A 21,037-nucleotide genomic window follows, 5' to 3' on the forward strand; every position below is an offset into this window, starting at 1 on the left:
TGTTCTAGGTGGTGCCATATCAGAAAAGGCCACTACACACCATCATGGACTGTGGTGAGGTTTTGATGATGGGTGTAAACCATTCCAGCTGAACAAGTCCCTCTGGGCACCCTGGACCACATTTGGAGACAGTGGCAGGGTTCTCACCTGAGAAGAGGGTTTCTCAAGATGGGGTAGCCTCACTTTCCTCCTAATGATGCAGCCTGAGGGACAGGCTTCCTGGCTGGCTTCATAGCCTTCCAAGCACTCATTCAGTAGAGAAGTCAGATCTCTCAAAGGGGGGGGACCCTTATCTCCAGGCATTTTGCTGAATAGCCTCCCCTCTTCCCCAACCCCCCAACCTCCTCATGCCTCAACTGCTTTAGGCTGGGAGCAGCACTGGAATGCATCAACACATCAGCCAGGGTCCGTGCTTCAAAGGCAACCTTGAGTCACATTAACTCCCACTCCTTCAGGGTAGCTCAATCATTTATTGCCACTTAGCCTCAACATATCTTTTTTTTTTTTTTATTGAGTTAATGATAGGTTACAATCTTGTGAAATTTCAGTTGTACATTAATGTTTGTCATTCGTGTTGTAGGTGCACCACTTCACCCTTTGTGCCCACCCCCCACCCCACCTTTCCCCTGGTATCCACTAAACTGTTCTCTTAGTCCACATTTTTAAATTCCTCATATGAGTGGAGTCATACACAGATTATCCTTCTCTAGCTGGCTTATTTCACTTAACATAATTCCCTCAAGGTCCATCCATGTTATTGCAAATGGAATGATTTTGTTCTGTTTTGCAGCTGAGTAGTATTCCATTGTATATATGTACCACATCTTCTTTATCCATTCATCTGTTGATGGGCACTTACATTGCTTCCATGTCTTGGCTATTATAAATAATGCTGCAATGAACATTGGGGTACATAAGACTTTTGGGATCTCTGACTTCAAGCTCTTTGGATAAATACCCAGTAGTGGGATGGCTGGATCGTATGGTAGTTCTATTTTTAATTTTTTGAGGAATCTCCATACTGTTTTCCATAGTGGCTGCACCAGTTTGCATTCCCACCAGCAGTGTATGAGGGTTCCTTTTTCTCCACAACCTCTCCAACATTTGTTGCTATTAGTTTTAGATATTTTTGTCATTCTAATGGGTGTTAGGTGATATCTTAGTGTAGTTTTGATTTGCATTTCCCTGGTGATCAGCGATGATGAGCATCTTTTCATGTGCCTGTTGGCCATCAGTATGTCTTCTTTGGAGAAATGTCTGTTCATGTCTCCAGCCCATTTTTTGATTGGGTTGTTTGATTTTTTGTTGTTGAGTTGTGAGAGTTCTTTATATATTATGGATATTAAGCCCTTGTCAGATATATGACTTGCAAATATTTTTTCCCAGTTAGTGGGTTGTTTTTTTGTTTCAATCCTGTTTTCATTTGCCTTGAAGAAGCTCTTTAGTGTGATGAAGTCCCATTTGTTTATTCTTTCTATTGTTTCCCTTCTCTGAGAAGACATGGTGTCCGAAAAGATCCTTTTAATACTGATGTCAAAGAGTGTACTGCCTACGTTTTCTTCTAGAAGCCTTATGGTTACAGGTCTCACCTTTAGGTCTTTGATCCATTTTGAGTTTATTTTGGTGAATGGTGAAAAAGAATGGTCAATTTTCATTCTTTTACATGTGGCTTTCCAGTTTTCCCAGCACCATTTGTTAAAAAGACTTTCTTTTCTCCATTGTATGCCCTTAGCTCCTTTGTCAAAGATAAGCTGTCCATAGATTGTGGTTTTATTTTTGGGCTTTCAATTCTGTTCCATTGATCTGTGCACCTGTTTTTGTACCAGTACCATGCTGTTTTGATTACTGTAGCTTTGTAGTATGTTTTGAAGTCAGGGATTGTGATGCCTCCCATTTTGTTCTTTTTTCTCAGGATTGCTTTAGAAATTCGGGGTCTTTTGTTGCCCCATATGAATTTTAGGATTCTTTGTTCTAATTCTGTAAAGAATGTCATTCGGATTCTGATTGGGATGGAGCTGAATCTGTAGATTGCTTTAGGTAGAACGGACATTCTAACTATGTTTATTCTTCCAATCCATGTACATGGAACATCTTTCCATCTCCTTATGTCGTCATCCAATTCTCTCAGAAAGGCCTTGTAATTTTCATTATATAGGTCCTTCACTTCCTTAGTTAAATTTATCCTGAGGTATTTTATTATTTTTGTTGAGATTGTGAATGGTATTGTGTTCTTGAGTTCTTTTTCTATTAGTTCGTTATTAGAATATAGAAATGCTACTGATTTATGCAAATTGATTTTGTACCCTGCAACTTTGCTGTAGTTGTTGATTACTTCTAACAGTTTTCCAATGGATTCTTTGGGGTTTTCTATATATAAGATCATGTCGTCTGCAATCAGCGAGAGTTCACTTCTTCCCTCCCTATTTGGATTCCTTTTATTCCTTTTTCTTGCCTGATTGCTCTGGCCAGGACCTCCAGTACTATGTTAAATAAGAGTGGTGATAGAGGGCATCCTTGTCTCGTTCCTGTTTTCAGGGGGATGGGGTTCAGTTTTTGCCCATTGAGTATGATGTTGGCTATGGGTGTGTCATATATGGCCTTTATTATGTTGAGGTAGTTTCCTTCTATGCCCATTTTATTCAGAGTTTTTATCATAAATGGCTGTTGGATCTTGTCAAATGCCTTCTCTGCATCTATTGAGATGATCATGTGGTTTTCATTCCTCAGTTTGTTGATGTGGTGTATCATGTTGATTTGCAGATGTTGAACCATCCCTGTGTCCCTGGTATGAATCCCACCTGATCATGATGTATGATCCTTTTGATGAATTGCTGAATTCTGGTTGCCAAAATTTTGTTTAGAATTTTTGCATCTATGTTCATCAGTGATATTGGCCTGTAGTTCTCTTTTTTCGTGGTGTCCTTGTCAGGTTTTGGTATCAGCGTGATGTTGGCCTCATAGAATGTGATAGGAAGTGTTCCATCCTCCCTAATTTTTTGGAATAGCTTGAAAAGGATAGGTATTAAATCCTCTCTGAAAGTTTGGTAGAATTCCCCAGGAAAGCCATCTGGTCCTGGGGTTTTATTCTTTGGGATGTTTTTGATTGCTGTTTCAATCTCTTTCCTTGTGATTGGTCTGTTCAAATTGTCTGCCTCTTCTTGAGTGAGCTTCGGGAGATTGTAGGAGTCCAAGAATTTATCCATTTCCTCTAGGTTATCCATTCTGTTGGCATATAGTTTTTCGTAGTATTCTCTTATAATCCGTTGTATTTCTGCAGAGCCTGTTGTTATTTCTCCTCTTTCATTTCTGATTTTGTTTATTTGAGCTTTCTCCCTTTTTTCCTTTGTAAGTCTGGCTAGGGGTTTGTCAATTTTATTTATCTTCTCAAAGAACCAGCTCTTTGTTTCATTGATCCTTTCTACTGCCTTTTTCGTTTCAATAGTATTTATTTCTGCTCTGATTTTTATTATTTCTCTCCTTCTGCTGACTTTGGGCTTTATTTGCCTCAACATATCTTAAAGTTCATAAACTCTCTACAGTCAAATAGCGTTCCAACATTATATATATATATATATACCTTGTCTAAAAGTCTTATGTTAAATTATTCTTTCCTTTTCAAAAAAATCAGTCCTTTCCATAGAAAGAGAAGGCTTTTAAACAAAAACATGTGATTACACCTGTAAGTTAAAATATGAGGTGACGAGGAAGAAAACAGAGAATGAGGAGGAGAAGAAATATGTGCTTTTTAGTCCACATATAAAAATGATCCAAGCAGAAGCTAATTACAAGAGCCAAACAGGATATGATGAAGCTCCCAAAACTGTATGCCCATCTACATCTTCAACCATGTTTCCAAACCCTATACCAATGATCATTCTAGGCCCGTTCCCAAATTTCAGTCTTGTCTTTTCAAGACTCAATCACCATCGCATAATAAGCACACAGATATAAAAAAACTTCCTTTCTTAGTGTTCTGGATGCTCCTTAAGTTTATCTTCCATCTTGAGACTTCAATCCCACTCATGTCCACTGATGTCCTTACCACGGACATTCTCAAGTCATCTGCCCTCCTCGCAGCCAGTTAGTACCCTTGTGTGCCCTAAACAGAAATTATCAACATCCTTGTGCATTCAACGGAGGAACAGTTGTATCTTAGACACTGTCACAAAGGAGTGAGTAAACACAAAAGGAGCTAACACTTTATCAGCCCCTAAGCTGACCCATTCATGATTTCAGAGTTCATTTGCAAGTCATATTTCATTTCAGTTAAGCACTTCTTCATGGTAGCTGACTAATTTTTATTAAAATAATTTACACCCATTTCCTCTTATTAGGTCATTTACCCCTCCCATAAGTCCTTTTAGGCAGTTACTAATCCATTGTTTTCTCTTGGGACCTATTTCCTTCAGCTTTTATACTTTTTTGTTAACCTCATAGCCTGAAATAGTGAAGCTTCCAAAAGTGGCTAACTTAACCGAACATGTTATTCATACCTCAAAAGAGTAGTTTTCAGAAATGTCTTAAACAGCTAGCTCCTTCCTTCACATAATTTCTAAAGCAGAAACTAGATGTATAAGCAGCTCTGTTTTCAGGGGTGAAAGAACCCAGACAGATGGGCTTGTGCTCATTCTTGACTCTTGAGGCTGCCCAGAAGATCCTTTCCAGAAATCTGGGAATCTGTAGACCACATTTTGAAAACATGCGTGCTAAAGGAATCTGAATTCTTTAAATACCATATATATATTGATAACTTCTACCCTAATTTATATACCATGCTATGCCTGGATAAAACTAAATATTAAAAATTAAATGAACAACAAACTAATCAATATAGAATCAATGAAAAACTACTGCAACAAAGAAGAGAGCCAACCATAAGGCATGAACCCTCAGAGCAAAAGTAGACTTTTAAAAAAATAAAATGATTTCTAGAGGAATCAGAAGAAAATTCTGGCAAGCAGTTCCCTAGTATTCCCAAAGATAAAGAAGATATGACCATTGTAAAACAGAAACAGCAAGCTTTAATGAGGAATACAGTTAAACAAAGAAATATGCTGAAGAAACTAGAAAAAAAGTGCAAGAGAGTCCAATATATCATAAGAAAATTAAAATCTCCCTTGAGGGAGGTAAAGAGCAGAAGTGACATTGAATAAAACTGGAACAATGATATTGAAGACAAACTTGAGTAGTCATCAGAGCACAGAGAGGAAATGAGAACAAAAATTTTAATTATGACAGGAAAAAATAATAATTTTTAAGAATAGGGAATGGGATAAATCATCCAGAAAATCAATAAGGAAACATCAGCCTTAAATGAGATGTTAGACCAGAGGGCATTAACAGATAGGTACATGCAGAAGAACGGAATAAATATCCAATCTAAGATTAACAGTGTTTTCAAGAAAGAAGTCGAAAATATTAGGACCCAAAAACAAACAAAAAATAAAGAAAGAATAAGAAAATTTTCTGGATTAAAAAAAATAGTCTTTACCAGATATATGATTTGCAAATATCTCCTCCCATTCATTAGGTTGCCTCTTTGTTTTGTTGATGGTTTCCTTTGCCATGCAAAAGCTTTTTAGTTTGATCTAATCCCATTTGTTTATTTTTGCTTGCGATGCCCTTGCCTGAGGAAACTGGCCCAAAAAAATATTGCTGAGATCAATATCAAAGAGATGACTGCCTATGTTTCCTTCTAGGAGGTTTATGGTTTCAGGTCTTACATTCAAGTCTTTAATCCATTGTGAATTGATTTTTGTATATAGTGTAAGATAGTGGTCCAGTTTCATTCTTGTGCATGTAGCTGTCCAGTTTTCCCAACACCACTTATTGAAGAGACTGTCTTTTCTCCATTTATATTCTTGCCATCTTTGTCACATATTAATTTACCATAGATGTGTGGTTTATTTCTGGGTTCCTATATCCTATAAGGGGTTAATATCTAAAATATATAAAGAACTTACACAACTTAATATCAAAAAAACAAACAACCCAATTAAAAAATGGGCAGAGGACTTGAATAGACATTTTTTTCAAAGAAGACATACAGATGGCCAACAGGCACCTTAAAAGATGCTCAACATCACTAATCATAAGGGAAATGCAAATCAAAACCATAATGAGATACCACCTCACATCTGTCAGAATGGTTATTATCAAAAAGACAAAAAATAAGTGTTGGCAAGACTGTGAAGGAAAAGAAACTGTCAGACACTGTCAGTGGGAATGTAAATGGGTGTTGCCACTGTGGAAAGGAATATGGAAGTTCCTCAAAAAATTAAAAATAGAATCACCATACTATCCAGCAATTCCACTTCTGGCTATTTAGCCAAAGAAAACAAAAACACTAATTCAAAGAAATATATGCACCCCTATGTTTGTTGCAACATTGTTTACAACAGCCAAGATATGGAAGAAACCTAAGTGTCCACTGATAGGTGAATGGATAAAGATGTGGTATGTATATACATACAATGGAATATTACTCAGTCATAAAAAAAGAACGAAATCTTGCCTTTTGCAACAACACAGATAGACCTAGAAGGTATCATGCTAAGTGAAGTAAGTCAAAGACAAATACCACATGATTTCACTTATATGCAGAATCTAAAAAACAAAACAAATAAACAAAACAAAACAGAAACAGACTCATAGATACAGAAAACAAACTGGTGGTTACCAGAGGGGGAGGGGGAGAGGGCAGGCAAAATAGATGAAGGAGATTAAGAGGTATAAACTTCCAGTTATAAAATTAAGGTGATGGGGATGTAATGAACAGCATAGGGGATATAGTCAATAATATTGTAATAATTTTGTATGGTGACAGACGGTAACTAGACTTATGGTGATCACTTCATAATGTATATAAATATTGAAACATTATGAGGTACACCTGAAACTGATAGAATATTGTTATGTCAATTATACTTCAATAAATAAAAATGAATCCAGAGTCTATAAGAAAACAGGGTTCATCATGTTCCAGGAAAAATTATTGAAATAGAAACCATTCTTAGACACAAAAGAGTAAACTATTTTAATTACATGGATAAAGAAAAGTACTATAAGATGTAAGAAGGAAAGTTTACCTAGAAAAGACAAATTCAAGCTTGCCTCAGTCTCCATCACACATATAAATTCCAGACAAAAATGGAGGTGTGTCTGCAAAATTTTGAGGGGAAAAAATATAGTGAATCAAAATCTAAACTTAGTCAACTTTTCTTTCACAAACAAAAGCAACAGAAAGAACTACTCAAGCAAAGATTTAGCAAGAATGCCACAAATGTATCCTTGATAGAAATGTCCTGAAGTACATTCCACAGCTGAAGAAGTTGAAAGAGGATTCAGGAAATCAAAAGTCAAAATAAAAAGGCACTGGTGTCAGTATAGAAAACAATTTAACATGAAAAATAACTACAAAACTTACAGCAAATATAATTTTTAAATTTCACTCAAAGCAAAAAAACTTACAAGGAAGCTTTTACTGGTTAAAATATAATGCTAATTGTTTAGGAATAACTGTAGGAGAATAAATCACAGAAAGGACAGAGGATGCAAAGGCTGGCTAAATTCCTCACCGTGAATTAAAAGAAGTTGAAAATTATTTTTTGAACTTTATTTTTATTTTTAAGAAACCATAAGACTACCATTTACGGTTTTTGTTTTGTTGTTGTTGTTTTTTGCTGAGGAAGATTTGCCATGAGCTAACATCTGTTTCCAATCTTCCTCTTTTGGCTTGAAGAAGATTCGCCCTGAGCTAACATCTGTGTTAATCTTGCTCTATTTTGTATGTGGGTCACTGGCACAGCATGGCTACTGACAAGTGGGATAGATCCACACCTGGGAACCAAACCTGGGCTGCTGAAGCAGAGTGTGCCAAACTTAATCACTAGGCCACAGGGCTGGACCTACCATTTATGGTATTTTGATGGACTAAAACCCATGACTGACCCTCCTGGTGAAAATGACTAAAAATGCTGGATAAAAAATAACATTTTTACAATTTATTTTCAAATACCCAATAAACTGATAAGAAAATAAGCAACCCTCAGAAAACAAAAACTAAATGAGAACCAAAAAACCTAGAGGGATAAGTGGAGAACTAAATCTGGATTTGTTTTGAGGTATTTTCTGAATCCAGGTGACCTTGACTTTCTGTTTTCACAGGCTCATAGAATGCAGGGGACAGAAGACAAAGCTCACCTAAAATTGGCAATCTCGGGGCTGGCCCCGTGGCCGAGTAGTTAAGTTTTCGCGTTCCGCTGCAGGCGGCCCAGTGTTTCGTTGGTTTGAATCCTGGGCGCGGACATGGCACTGCTCATCAGGCTATGCTGAGGCTGCGTCCCACATGCCACAACTAGAAGAATATACAACTATGTACCAGGGGGCTTTGGGGAGAAAAAGAAAAAAATAAAATCTTAAAAAAAAAATTGGCAATCTCATGGAAAACTGCCAGAATAACAAATGGGCTCACAAAGGGCCACATGTACATCAGTGTAAGATGAGCAGAAATAAACTCACCTCACACACCAAGGGGATGGCAGAGAAAATTGCCTGTTTGAAACCTTGGAGACAAGTGAAAAAGGTATGAAAATTCATTTCCCAAGTGGATCCCCACCAGAGTGTGAAATTTTCACTAACTACATGGTCCAACAAACTGAAATTGAAATTTTAAAGTATTCCACTGGATTATTAGTGTCCCTAGGTTCCTAGAAGAAGCACATATAAATCCTTTTGGAATGAACCAACCCTCAACACAGGCCTTGAAGAATTATCCCTCCCTCGAAAAAAGAAAAATTCAAGGAAATATGAACAGCATATAGTCAAAAATCATAAAATATACAAGGAAAGAAGCTACCATAAGAGAAAATCTGCAATAACAAGAGCAAAATCAGACTGGCAAAGAGTTCAGATATGGGATTACTAGACACAGAATACGGAAAAGTATGTTAGATTAAAATACTTAAAGAAATAAAGAAGTGTTCAAAATATGATTAAAGAACAAGACACTATAAAAAATGCTATAGACTGAATACTTGTGTCCCCCCAAAATTCATATGTTGAAACCTAATCCCCAATGTGAGGGTATGAGGAGGCGGGGCCTATGAGATGATACTAGGTGACGAGGGTGGAGCCCTCACACGTGGGATTAGTACCCTTACAACAGAGCCTCCAGAGAGTCCCCCTTCCACCACGTGAGGACACGTGAGAAGACAGCCATCTGTGCACCAGGAAGCAAGCTCTCACACGACACCAAATCTGCCAGCACCTTGATCTTGGACAGCCCAGCCTCCAGAACTGTGAGAAATAAATATTTGTTGTTTAAACCAACCAGTCTATGGTATTTTTGTTATAACAGCCCAAATAGACTAAGAGAAAAATAAGCCAATTTGAAAAGAATCAAATTGTACTCCTAGTAACAAAAAATAACAATAAAATCATTGAAATTAAGCAAATTCCATGGAGGAGTTGAACCAAAAGATTAGACATAGATAAAGGTATTAGCAAAATGTTAGGTAGTTCTGAAGAATTAATTCCACTATGCTTCTTACAGAGACAAAAATATGTTTAAAAGGTACGTGAAAAACAGAAGATAAAGTAAAAGTCTAGTATAGGTCTAACGGACGTTTCAGAAGGAGGGGAGAAACAGAATGAGGAAGAGGTAATATCTTAAGAGATAATGACTAGTAATTTCCTAGAACTGATAGAAGAAACCAACATACAGTTTCAGGAAATCCAGCGAAAACCAAGCAGGACAAATAATAAGAAACCCATACCTAGATTCATCATAATGAAGTACCAGAATATTAAAAACCAGGACAAGATTTTTGAAACAGCAGTGAGAGAGGAAAGACAAGGTAGTGCCGAAAGAGTGACAATGTTAACCGTCATCTTATCAGTGAAAACGGAAACCAGAAACAGTGAAATAACATCCTCAATGTGATGACAGAAAATTACTCAATCTGACATAGTATATCCAGTAAAAAATTATTTTAAGAGCAAGTGTAAAATAAAGACATTTTCAGACAAAATTAAGAATTTTCCATCATCAGGCTATCATTAAAGAAAATTCTAAAACAGAGCTAATAGGACTACAATATGAGCAATACGTAAATTTAGATGCTCTAGTAGCCACATTTGTAAAGCAAAAAAAGTAAAATTAATTTTAATAACAATCTAGTTAAACCATTATATCCAAAATCTTATCATTTGAACATATAATTAATATAAAAATCATTAATGAGATATTTTACACTTTTTTGTACTAGGTCTTTGAAATCCAGTATGTACTTTACGCTAACAGGAAATCTCAATTCAAACCAGCAATATTTCAATTGCTCAGTATCCACACGACTAGCGGTTACCGTATTGGTCAGCGGAGTGCTAAAAGATACACTGCAGGGAGAAGGAAAATGATTCCAGTTCAAAGAGCTGAGATGCAAGAAGGGAGGGTCAGCAAAACAAATGGTAAATATGTGGGCAAACCCAAAGTTCCATAGGAACATTAACTGTATAAAACAATCATATTTATATTATAAACCGGAAGTTAGGGAAAGGTTTGATCAGATTCTGTTTAAATAGTTTTGGGCAAGAATCCTTCACGAGGATGTTTTACACTTCACATTGCATCACATTAAAGAGGTACACAACATCTAGTCGATGGCATGACTGGATTGGAGTGAAACAGCCAAATACCTCTATCACAAAATCATATTTTTCTCATTTTTTACCAAAAATCGATCTGTGGGGTGAGACCTTGGCAGAAGAAACAAGTACAAAGTCCCTGAGACAGGAATGTGTCTGGTGTGTTGGAGAAATAAAGAGTAAGATTTCCTATAGCGTAACCCTTGACTAAGCTAATACCTGATTAGAATCATCTACCTATTAATAATTCTTTTAAAAAGAAAATGTATCAGAATCAATAAATGATTATTTTTTAAATGATTGAGAATCATTTAATCAGAATTAATAAGTAATCTCTGAGGCAAACAACTGTTGGAATTAGACCCAGATGCCCTTGAAGCCCGTCAGCCATTTCTTTGTACCACCCCACCCCCATCCCCAGCTTCCCTGTGCTTTGCTTCTGTGGTCCCACATCTGTGATTATCTTCAGGAGACTGCCCTCAGCCACAGCTGCCACTCTGCCTGCCTGTGCTAAGAGCTGGAAGTTTCTGAGTGCTCGGGTCCACTTTAGTTTAGTTTGGGTGGCTCTTAGCCAATGAGTGACTTGGAAAGCCTAGCTCCCTTGCCTCAAGTTGGGACAAAATCTAAACTATAATTTGCCCTCCAAAGCTCTCCTGTACAATCCAACTGAGGGTAGAACTTTGCCAGAAATTGTACCCTTGCTTGGATTCCTTCCTTTCACTGATCTGTTTCTCTTACTCCCTTACCTGTTTCTCCTGGGAGCAATTCCCCATAAATCATTTGCACATAAATCTTCAATTCAGACTTGGCTTCTGGAGAACCTGACACAAAGCAATCCCTAACTTTGAACGCCACATTACATCCAGAGTGTGTATGACAATAAAATCTAATTCTATATACTCATATGCAAAACGAACTATGAAGAGCATCCTTTCTACATTCAGTTGAAGTGATTGGGTTCTATCAGTATACATAGTAAATAATGTGTCGTGAGCAGTCCAAAGCTGATCCACAAGTGGCATATACCAGTCAGGGTACAACACTACACATTACAGTCGTAAGTCACACTCATACACACAGTATTAGCATTATTGAAAGCTCAGCTGTGCATCACTTTGCTAGATGTGTAAAATTTTTTTGGTTCTTCAATAGAAGCAAATCGCTCACCATTTCTAAAGACTGAATGTGGCACTTATTGTTTCAGAGACAATGGGTCCAGTGTTTGGCGCTCAGACTCCATGTTTCAAAGGGAATCTTTGTCTGCCTAACACGAAAAAAATCAGACTCTATATTTATTGGAAAAAGAGCAATCCAGCAGCCTTCACTCAAAGAAACCAGCTCTGACAGTCTTAAGTTACAACTGTTGAATAAAGCCACAGGTAGCCATTTAGTAATACAAACCAGAGACTTCTGAGAGGGGCTGGGAAGAAACCGATAAAGAGAACTCGCCCTTTGCCTCTCTTTAACCATTTTTAATCACTGAGAAATTTTTGACAATTATGTAAATGATTTTCAATCGCATTTCTACAATAACTTTTTATAAACCAAAATTTCTTCCAATGACATTGTTTAAGTATTTACAAATATAATATATCATGGTCTGAATCTCTGCAAGTAATGCAGAGAAACCTCATCAGGTTGGGCTCTACTGGTTTATGAGAAGTATTCTGGAAACTGCTGAGGCTCATCATTGTCCTTTAGAGGAAAAAATACAAATACATCCACACATACATGCATACATATAGCAATAATGGAAACAAGGTCATTAATAAAATGCTTCTCTAACCTTGTATTACCAGCGTAACTTTGGGCTATTGGACAAGGTGATATGCCTGTCCTCTATGACAGACATGCCCAAGAATGCTAAAAAGTAATTGGCCATGCAAACGGGATATTCCTAACGGCAGGGCCAGGCACCTCACAGAGGTTCCCTCTATACTAAAGTTGTTTTAAAAGAACCAATTAAGAAAAGGACTAGTTTCAGGCTCTTTAGAATCATCCATTTACAGGCATACAATTAATGTGCTAATTAAAATCATTTGTTTCTATTCACCAAGTAAGGCCTCTAAGAGTATCAAAGGAGCTGTAATGCCTTACTCTAGTCCTGGGTATTGTGTAGTCTTTAATACAATCCATTTCTATAATCCATATTGGTCTCTCCAACTCTTTCAGAAATATCTTTATTATTATTATTTTTTTTAGAGGGAGGGCTGTTTTATGCTTTTTTTTTTTTTTTTTTTGGTGAGGAAGATTGGTCCTGAGCTAACATCTGTTGCCAATCTTCCTCTTTTTATTTTTCTTCCCAAAGCCCCAGTACATAGTTGTATATCCTAGTTGTAGGTCATTCTAGTTCCTCTATGTAGAATGCCGCCACAGGATGGCTTGATAAGCAGTGTGTAGGTCCACGCCCAGGGCCCAAACCAGCGAACCCCAGGCCCCCAAAGTGGAGCACACGAACTTAACCACTCGGCCACACGGCCAGCCCCATTATTATATTTCTTTAGAGTAAAAGATAATAATTCCAGAAAAAATAAAGAAAAAAATTCTCTCAAAATAGAATGTTCTAAACACTAAACACAGGAAAATACAAATAGGAATTCAGTATATGGCAAATTCCATGTTTTTATAATCTTGGAGTGATTTGGTTGCAGAAAAATGTAAAATGCCTGCATTTTTAAAACTCACATAAGAAAAGGCAAAAGATAAACAGAAAACCGGGGGGGGGGGGGGATTAACAACTTAGATTACAGACAAAGGCCTTATTTTCCTAATATATTTTTAAATACCTTAATAATAGGACTAAAAGTCTAATTTAAAATGACCAAAAGATATGAAAAGATAGTTCACAGGAAAACATGAAAATAGCTCCTAAAACATGACTAATATCATTCATAATAAAACTACTCATTGAAACTGCACTGAAATATCATTTTTACCTATCAAATGAAGATCAAAAAAAGTAATAAACGGTGCTGCTGAAGAATATAGGCATTGCTAATAAATGTATATATATATATGTGTGTGTGTACACACACACACACACAGAGGAGATATAGAGAGGAGATATATACCTTCTACAGAGGGCAACTTGGCAATATAAAAATTATAAATGCTCAAGGCTTTTGATCCAGCAATTCCTTTTCTAGATTTATCCTAAGGATATATCCCACATGTGTGCAAAGATTATATCTACATCTGTATCTATGTTCATATCCATATCCAACCTTCTATCTCTCTATCATTTATCTATCTATCTATCCATCTACTTTCAACAGAAAGATACTCAAGGATGTAGGAGAGCCTGTCTTCAGGAAGAGCAACGAGTAGTGGAGTCCAAGGAGAATATTTGCTTTACATCCATTTATATTCATTTGCAGTTCTTGGACTTTGAGCTCCACTATATTTTGTGAAAGTTGTTTTTAATATAAATTTTTTAAAGCACCATATGCTAAGCATGAATATGAGGCACTAAGGAAACAGAGGCTCTACTTCTGTTGATTATTTGATTCATTTCTTTGATCCAAAGTCATTCACAAGACTTTGATTAAAATACTCTGGAGTGCAGTATATATTGCAAATAGCTCAAATGTATTCTAAGTTTTGGATAGGAGATAGCTTTTCCTTTGACTATAGTGCAAGAAATGTGCATCCCCCTGTGCAGTACTTTCTTTGCTTTTGTGAGACTTTTCCTGGGTGATGTGGGAACGCTCAACAATGTGGCAGTTTTGGACTCTACTGTTTCTGTCTATTGCATCATCGCTGGTCTTAAATAGATGCAAAAGGGAGCACACTAGTCTCCATTGAATACTTTGCCAACTTGACCACTTCACATTACTGCATCATTTAATCCTTACAAAGCCATGACGATGAAAGTATTATTATCCTCTTCAATCTGAAGCTCAGAGAATCAAGTAAGTTGCCCCAGAGAGCCCCAGAGCTAGCAACCTACTGGGCTGGGATGAAAATCCAGACATATCTGGTGCCTCAGCAGAGGGTGGGCATCAGGTGGACAGGAATCACAAATAACTAATTGTGCACAGTAACTACATGAACAAATGTGTGTTTTTAATAAATGCTTTTTAATGGAAATTAATGAGGGAACATCATTCCTAAAATATTTGTAAACTGATATAACTGTATTAAGTGTAGATGGAAAAAAACAGACTTAGGTCTGATTCTATTAACACCAAAAATCAAACATAAATTTAAGAATCTTCTGAGGTTCAGCTTGAATAAGGCTGAAAGCAGTTCAAATGTTCACGCAACTACCCCAACTTTACCAACGAGAAAACTCAAATCACTCTAATTAATTTTTTCAAAATTTGCAACATCATATCATGATACTAGTCACATATTTGCGGCTTATTTTATCCCAAATCTGCACACTGAATTCTCTGTTGAATGAATTCGGGTTTTTAGGCTAACTTTTCAGTATGTGGTTTAAAAGGAAAAAGGTCTCAACATCAGACCAGGCACCAAACTTGAGAGAAATAGCAGGAAGGACTTAGAACAGGAATTCTTTTTCAATCCCAAAAGAGACGCTGTTCCAGCAAGACTCAGGGTCAGAGGGCTGGGCACCGCTGGGGCGGGTCACATGGCTGATCTGGGGTGAACTTGTTTTGTGAAGAAACAGATGATTTCTAGCTATGAGGCTGTTGTTCCTGTAACTTTTTAGCAACGATTAAATCCCTTCCAAAATGACAAGCAAAAGAAAAGAACATTCTGAATAAATTGCAGATGAATGGAGTTTTCCCCTGCCTCTTTGGGAATATTATGAGCATCTTACATAGGGGGTCATATCCTGTTTCTTTCTCCGGTTGCTACAACTGTGGTTTGTATATTGGCTGTATCACTAATGCGAATTTATAACCCAAAAAGGGCAGAAGAAAAAAAAATCAGGACTCCTTCACAAATATGCGCTTTTCTTTCCCCAACTTTCAACAAGCACTGTTTTAAGCCATCGTTATTTTTTTCTGCACTGGAAGCAAATCTACACGTCTTTCTCATATCCTACTGCTAGCACAGAAGGTGAAATACTGACATAAATTAAAAGAGTTGCAAGTTCAGCATTAATACAAACCAGGCAAACACTACTGAGATATTTACAACTCAACATTGCCGCCTAGTGTGCCTATAAAAATTAGCATGGGCCCAAGATCCAAAATACATCAGGCTGGAAAAAAGTCAATTACAAGACATTAATAAATTTATCTTTTTAAACAATCAAGGAATTTGTCTTTTGGGGTGAACCTATATATTTTAACAAGATAAGTATATTACTTTCACCTAATAATAGGACATTTAAAAAGATCAGATTCAGGTGGAAGGAAATGGTATTAAGCTATGTGGAAAGATAATGCAAAATACAAATACTCATTTTGAAAGAAAGAGACAGAAGGAGGAAGAGGAGAAACAGACTCTTATTGTGCCCAGAGCGTATCAACTAGAGGGAATATCAAGAACTTGGGTAAAGATCATATGGTATTTTGCTCTGAGCCAATCCCCAGCTTTGTTAGTTTCCTTATAAGAGAACACCTATTATCAATGTTTGTCTTGCCCTTCTGCTAACATCGGTAACCTCTGGCCACCAGTGCTCTTCACACTGCTATGCAATTATTGGAGGTTCTTTTTTCACCACTGCCCTTGAAGTTGGAAATTAGTTTTTTCTGCTTAAATGATCATAGCTCCCTCCAGAAGTGTCTGATATCTGAGGGTTTACAACATTTTTGGATCATGAAAAGAAGTAATGCTATGAAACCCGACAAGAAGGTACTCAGCTGAGGCAAAGATACTTGGCTAACAACCCTAGAATGCCATGCTCAAAAGAATTCACCCTCTCTGAACCCAATGATGTCCTGTAATGGAGCATCCATCATGCATCTCTACTCTCACATCTTCATTCTCTCCTTGTTTCACCAAGAATTTACGTAGAGTTCTTATCCTCTCTTTGTTTGAATCCTATTGTCCTCAACGTTCCCTTCACTATTTTGAATAAAACTTCCTTGGTCCGTTCTATACCTCAATGTCCTCAAAAGTGCTATGCAAATTAAGCTTCACCATGATCATTATATGGAAAAACATCAACAGGACCTAAATTATTTGTGAAGAGAAATCTAGGCCTGACAGAATAAGGAAAACTCTCATAGTTACACATCAGTTATAAATTAACATCAAAACCCCACTGTATGTGTATATGCACTGTATACAATTCATTGTATATAATTCTCCTTAAGTTGACTATTTAACAGATTATGTATACTTCTTCTCCCATCTTGGGGTTTTCAAAAGATTCAAAGACTCCCTCTATTTACTGCTTCAGAAATATATTTTGATGAAGTCAATCACACTCAACTATTATAGTCAACATTCCATTTTCCAAAATGGAGGGGAAAACAGGTAAGCAGACCCATCTGTTTTAAAAGAATTAATTCTTACTTGTGTGTATATGCTTTCTATCAGAAAACCACAAGGCACAATATGGAAAGACCTTCAGCAGTTTTCAGACCAACACAAAATTCTTATTTGTAAAGTCTGCATGTTTTTAATAAATAAGACTTATTAAAAGCCACTGTGTTTTCAGAACTGTCTTTAGTAAAAGCAACATCATTGAGAATTAACACTTTCTTTTTGTTCCACCAAAGTAAACAGATGTGTGGTAATTTTAAACAGAAAGGATAAAGTTGATAAAGAATAGTGAATGTCATCCAAACTGCACCCAAACAATATGGCAAGACTAACAGAACGTGCTCCTGGACCAATGGACAAAATGCAATCTACTCAAAAAAGAAAAAGCAGTGTGCATTTAGAGACACATAAATCAATGTTAAAATCCTGACGTACCCTCATAATGGACTACCATGTAAAGTGGTCCACTTGTGCAAGCTCGAAGTGCTCAGGGAAATCTAAGGATTCAAGATGTTTATGAGGTATCAGAATCCCTGTCTCCATTCAAGGTGTTAGGGTTCCATTCTTTCCCAACCTTGGCATTACAGACCTGTAGAGCTCAGCTACTCTTTGTTTTTTGTTTTTTTTTTTAAAGATTGGCACCTGAGCTAACATCTGTTGCCAATCTTCTTTTTTTCTTCTTCTTCTCCTCAAACCCCACCCCCCCACAGTTGTATATTCTAGTTGTAGGTCCTTCTGGTTGTGCTATGTGGGACACCACCTCAGCATGGGTTGATGAGTGGTGTCACGTCCGTGCCCAGGATCTGAACTGGTGAAACCCTGGGCCGCCAAAGTGGAGCATGGGAACTTAACCACTCGGCCATGGGAGCAGCCCAAGAGCTCAGCTACTCTTACAATTAACTCATGACCATTGTCCCTTGTTTTCTCTGCCTTCCAGGTATAGGAGATGAGAACCTCTGTACACAATACCAAGGAGGACCTCTGGCTTTCACATTTAGCTTGTAATTTCTAACTATCTTTCTTAATTTTTCATTATCTTTTTCCAAATGTCAACTGAGTTTAGCAATACACATTCAATTTTATTATCCTTATAGTTGCTTTTTCTCTCATTTTTATCAAATCCTTGATACACTGCACCAGCTAATTGCATTCCCTTCCACTGACCAACTGTCCCAATTACCCAAGAGCGGATGTTTTAACAATTACACTGCTAATCTTTGCCAGGCGCTGTCTGTGCTCCATCCACCACCAGTAACAGTCCTCTTTGCCAGCCAGGTAATGATTCAACTCCACAATCCTATCACAGCAAGTGTCTTTTTTTCGGTTTTGTTTGAGGTTTTTTGGACCACCAGCACCAACTCTCATGGATGGGTTCCCTGGCAAGTTACCTCTGAGAGGGAGATTAGTATGTAAAAAAGTTATTAGGGAGGGGCGAGCCCTGATGGCCTAGTGGTTAAAGTTCAGCATGCTCCACTTCGGCAGCTGGGGTTCAGTTCCCGGGCACAGAACCACACCACTCATCTCTCAGTAGCCATGCTGTGGTGGCAGCTCACATAGAAGCACTAGAAGGACTTACCACTAGAATATACAACCATGCACTGGGGCTTTGGGGATGGGGAAAAAAAAGACGAAGATTGGCAACAAATGTTAGCTCAGGGAAAGTCTTTCCCAGCAAAAAAAACCCCAAGTTTATTATGGAGTGCTCTGAGGAGCAGCACCTAGAGAAGAGAAAGGAGGATAAGGGAGCAAGATTAGGCAGAGGTTGAGCAGTGAAACAATATCAACAGAAGTCTTAGCTGATTCTCTGAGGAGTTCCAAAAGTTGGATTACCCTTCAGAACCATCCTAAATTGTGGCATCCAATTGGACTTTTAGTCCATCCCAATTGGACTTTTATACCCTCATACTGAATAGTCATTGGATGTGACTACCTGGGAAGAGGGCACGACCTCGGCAAGGCAGTCCTCTTCAGTCAAGGTAATCGCTGATGGCGTCTGAGTACTGAGAACTGTCTGTTGGCCCCATTCCCTACAGCTGAGAGTCCTTCGTTCCTAATGGGGATTCTGATCAGCATATCATAGCACCCACCACAAGAACTCACATAGAGGCAGTGCCCTGTGTCCTTGTCTCAACAAGTATAATGTTTTAAACTAAAAATAATAGCAATCTCAAATACCAAATAACAAAAATCTCAAATATCAACATGAGAGATGACAAGCAGGAAAAAAGGAGGAATTTTATAAGTTTAAAAAATTCATCTTGTTAAAGGGAAGAATGTTCTGGTAGACAGGATCATTATTCTGTTTTCTCTCTCTTTAGTAATAGGATTATACATCCACACTCTTTGTGATGTAATTTTGCGATGCCCTCTTAATGTCTTGGAGCATATTTCTTCACCCCTTGACTCTGTGCTAGGATACGTGACCTGTTATCAGCTATTAAGCAACCAGAGACTTGAAATGGGCTTTCACCATTAAGCTTACTCTCTTGTGCCTCCACTATCACTATCAGAAGAACACGCCCCAGCTAGCCTGCTATTCCCAGGAGAGGATGAGAGACACATGGAGCAGAGCCACCTGACCTCTATAGCCTGAAGCAAAGTTATTCCAACCAACCCACAGAACTACAATAGTAGCAGAGCTCTGTTTCCAAGCCCAGCCTACATCAACTGAACCTCAGCCACTGCACAGATGTAAGAATAGCAAAAAAGATTGCTATTGTTTGGGTTTACTTGGGGGATAGTTTGCTAGAAAACATCATGATAGCAATAGTCAACTGATACAGATGTAAATATTAATTGATAGACACTGTTAGAAAACTTAAGTGTAAACATGTAGGGCATTATGTCTTCTAACATCTTGGCAGGAAAACAATTAAGAAATAACCAATTTAATAAAAAATAGAATGGGGGTGGGGAAATAAGTTTAAAAAAAAGGATAGCAAAAATGAGCAAATAAGGGGATAGAAACAAACCTAAATATATCATAAATAAGAATAAATATAAATGAGTAAAATTCATATTAGAAAACAGACTCATAGACTGAGAGGGTAAAATTAAACTCTATGCTATTTAAAAGAGACAGGCTTAAAATAACAAGGCAATGTTGAAATAAAGGGACAAGAAAAGGTATATCAAGAAAATGCTTAAAGGAAAACAAACTGTAACAATATTAAAATCAAACTGAATACAAGCTAAAAATTATTAGAAGGACTCAAGAGGATTATTACATATTAATAACTGTGCAAGCACATTTTAATACATCAAGAAGACACAATAGTCATGACTTTTTATGGATTTAACATTCTGAAAAACTTTGAAATATATAAATCAAACTCTAACGTAAAAAGCTTCTGTACAACAAAGGAAACCATCAACAAAATAAAAAGGCAAGCTATGGAATGGGGGGAAATATTTGCAAATCATATATCTGCTAAGAACTGAATTTCCAAAATATATAAAGAACTCATACAACTCAATAACAAAAAAAAAAATCTGATTAAAAAATGGGCAGAGGATCTGAATAGACATTTTTCCGAAGAAAACATACAGATGGCCACAAGTGCATGAAAAGGTGCTCAACATCACTAATTATCAGGGAAATGCAAATAAAAATCACAAAGAGATACCATCTCATTGTTCACCTCACATCTGTTAGGATGACTATCATCAAAAAGACAAGAGAAAAGTGCTGGCGAGGATTTGGAGAAAAGGGAACCCTTGTGCACTGTTGGTGGGACTATAAATTGGTGCAGCCACTATGGAAAACAATATAGAGATTCCTCAAAAAAATAAAAGTAGGGAAGACATCAGCAACATGGAAGAGTGAGTGGTTCCCTTTGTCTCTCCCCCTTCAAACAACAACTAAATAGACATTCATTGATCAATGAAGGATACCCACACAGCACATCAGGATACCTGAAAAACCCACACTCCTATACATCCAAAGGTGGATGGACTATCCCCGGGGAGGAGGTGGAGACAGTGAGAA

At 37.3% G+C, this 21,037-nt stretch overlaps 1 protein-coding gene across 2 annotated transcripts in view; it reads right to left on the reverse strand.

Annotated features, from left to right (window-relative positions):
- The window catches only part of LPAR1 (lysophosphatidic acid receptor 1), a 352,985-nt gene that overhangs the window by 301,450 nt on the left and 30,498 nt on the right, over positions 1 to 21,037 (reverse strand). The gene's annotated exons all lie outside the window — the stretch shown is intronic.

The sequence above is a fragment of the Equus caballus genome, chromosome 25 (assembly GCF_041296265.1).
Source record: "Equus caballus isolate H_3958 breed thoroughbred chromosome 25, TB-T2T, whole genome shotgun sequence".
Classification (NCBI taxonomy): domain Eukaryota; kingdom Metazoa; phylum Chordata; class Mammalia; order Perissodactyla; family Equidae; genus Equus; species Equus caballus.